This window comes from Natrix helvetica, assembly GCF_964273705.1.
Source record: "Natrix helvetica genome assembly, chromosome: 1".
In the NCBI taxonomy this organism is placed as follows: Eukaryota; Metazoa; Chordata; class Lepidosauria; order Squamata; family Natricidae; genus Natrix; species Natrix helvetica.
In genome coordinates, this window is record NC_138548.1 from 366073477 (window position 1) to 366076724 (window position 3248).

Consider the following 3248-nt stretch of genomic DNA (forward strand, 5'->3'; position numbering starts at 1 on the left):
TTCTCCGAACTACTTAAAATTTCCACTACTGATTTTCCAGAATTGGTCAGAATCTGCTGAATACAACTTCTGCAGTTGACTGATATCCCTCTTGCCTGCCTGAAATAGTTGATAATCTCTATAGGGAGGTTCCCTTCTGATTGTTGTTTTCTGATCTCCTATTCTCCTACACATCCAGCCATTCAGTATTTTAGTAATTATTTGTCTGGGCTAAGGAGCAGGGTGGGTATAGCTGCCTCTGGATCTCGGCAGCTGTGATTCAAATGGCCAGACAGATGAAACATCGGTGTGAATTATGAACAATAGCTGAAAGGGAGGACAAATACCTCAGTGCTGGAGCCCATCTCGAGTTTGTGGAGCTGGAAAGTTCACAGCCCTTTGAGTAAAAGCAGAGGATGTGTGGTGCTTGTGGAAGTGGGGGCAAAAGCAGTGTTGCCTGGTTACAGAGGCCCTTCCCAAGCGCAGGCAGCAGCTCTAGCTCCTCTTCTGCACAGAAAGCCTACAAAATTAGCAATTACAGGTAGTCTTCAACTTATGACCACAATTGAGCCCCAAATTTCCATGGCTAAGCAAGACACTTCAGTGAATTCTGTCCCACATTACAACCTTTATTACTACAGTTGTTAAGTGAATCACTCCAGTTGTTACGTTATTAACATGGTTAAGTAAATTTGGCTTCCACATTGGTTTTGCTTGCCAGAAGGTTGCAAAAGGTGTTCACTTAAGACAGTTGCCAAGTGTCTGAATTTTGATACTGATTGTGACTGATTGGCTACTGCAACGGTCATGCAGAAAACGTCATAAGCCACATTGTGCATTGTAACTTTGAATGGTCACTAAACAAATGGTTGTAAGTAGAGGACTACCTGTAAAAGGAGCCTGAACAGGTTCTGAAGAAAACATTTATTTTAAATTGCTTTTTAACTACTTTCCTCTTGCTAGTTGAATTATTTGCTTTGCTAAAGATAAAGGTAAGGGTTCCCTTTGTAAATATGTGCTAGTCCAGTGATTTCACCCTCTCTTCAGAAGATAGGCTTAAGATACAGAAGGATCTTGACAAACTTGAACATTGGGCACTATCTAATAAAATGAAATTCAATGGTGAAAAGAGTCAGGTTCTACATTTAGGCAAGAAAAACGGAATGCACAGGTACAGTATAGGTGGTACCTTGCTCAACAGTAGTAACTGTGAAAGGGATCTTGGAGTCCTAGTGGACAACCATTTAAATATGAGCCAGCCGTGTGCAGCAGCTGCCAAAAAAGCCAACACAGTCCTAGGCTGCATCAACAGAGGGATAGAATCAAGATCAAGTGAAGTGTTGATGCCGCTTTATAATGCCTTAGTAAGGCCACACTTGGAATACTGCATCCAGTTCTGGTCGCCACTGTCAGGGGAAAAAAAACGCCCTGAAGAAAATGAGGTCTATGGACCGAGGCTGATTCCCTTCCGCATATCTTTTGAGATATTAAGAAAAGAAATAAGTCTTTAAGAAATATTCTAATTAATAAACAAACTTTAATAATAAAATAATAAAAGTAGATAAAACAGAAAAGTTAACTAAATTGTTACATTTTGATAATGAAAGCTCCGGTTGCCAAGTTGGCAGCCGAACAAAGAAGAAAGGAATTTTGGAATGTGTAAACGCATGCGCAATAAATCACTTTCAGATAACATTTTGTTTTATGACCTGCGCAATAAAGCTTTCTTAGTTTAACTCTTGAATGTCAGTTCAGGCCTAGCAAACTTTTTAACATCGTGACAGCCACGATGCAGAAAAGATGTGGAGACTCTAGAAAGAGTGCAGAGAAGAGCAACAAAGAGGATTAGGGGACTGGAGGCTAAAACATGAAGAACGGTTTCAGGAACTGGGTATGTCTAGCTTAAGAGAAAGAAGGACTAGGGGAGACATGATAGCATTATTCCAATATCTCAGAGGTTGCCACAAAGAAGAGGGAGTCAAAGCTATTCTCCAAAGCACCTGAGGGTAGAACAAGAAGCAATGGGTGGAAATTAATCAAGGAGAGAAGCAACCTAGAACTAAGGAGGAATATCCAGACAGTGAGAACAATTAATCAGTGGAACAGAAGTTGCCTCCAGAAGTTGTGAATGCCCCAACACTGGAAGTCTTTAAGAAGATGTTGGATAGCCATTTGTCTGAAACGGTATAGGGTTCCCTGCCTAGGCAGGGGGTTGGACTAGAAGACCTCCAAGGTCCCTTCCAACTCTACTATTGTATTGTATTGTATTGATGGTTAACCTTTTTTGGATTGCGTGCCAAAAGCGGGGGAAGCACAAGGGGGTCGTGTGTGGGCATGCCATACCCATAATGCAACCCAGCATGCATATCAGCATAACCCCCCCCCCCCCCTGCTACTGGCGCACATTTTTCACCCTCTCTTCTGACCATCCGGCCGTTTCTGACAGGATTTGGACCCTTTTGAGGCCTCCTCCAATCTCTGTGGAGCCTTCAGGGTGGCTGTTAATACAATACAATACAATACAATACAATAGCAGAGTTGGAAGGGACCCTGGAGGTCTTCTAGTCCAACCCCCTGCCTAGGCAGGAAACCCTATACCGTTTCAGACAAATGGCTCTCCAACATCTTCTTAAAGACTTCCAGTGTTGGGGCATTCACAACTTCTAGAGGCAATTTCTGTTCCACTGATTAATTGTTCTAACTGTCAGGAAATTTCTCCTCAGTTCTAAGTTGCTTCTCTCCTTGATTAGTTTCCACCCATTGCTTCTTGTTCTACCCTCAGGTGCCTTGGAGAATAGTTTGACTCCCTCTTCTTTGTGGAAACCCCTGAGATGTTGGAACACTGCTAATATGTCTCCCCTAGTCCTTCTCCTTGTTCTTGAGGGAAGCGAGTTCAAATGCTCCAGAGAATTTTCTCCATCTCCAGAGGATTCCTGGACAAGAAGGAGAGGAAGATGAAGAAACTGTCGCCTCTGGAGAAACCGGTCGGGCAGGGAGCCATTGACAGGGGCCTTTCCTCCTATTCCCATGCCCGTCATCCCTGCTCTCTCCCTTCCCCTCAGGCGCGCTCCTCTTTCCCGCCCTTTTGGGGACTCTTGGCGCTGTGCGCAGACTCCTCCAGAGGGCGCCCTCTGCTAAGAGAAGGAAAGGCAGGCGCTTTGCCGTTGGTCTACTGGTGGGCGAAGGTCGCAGCGCGGCTTTCCAGAGGAGGCGTGGCCTCACAAACGCTTGCCGCTCTAGGACGCCGCACTCGCTCTTCTTAACCTCTG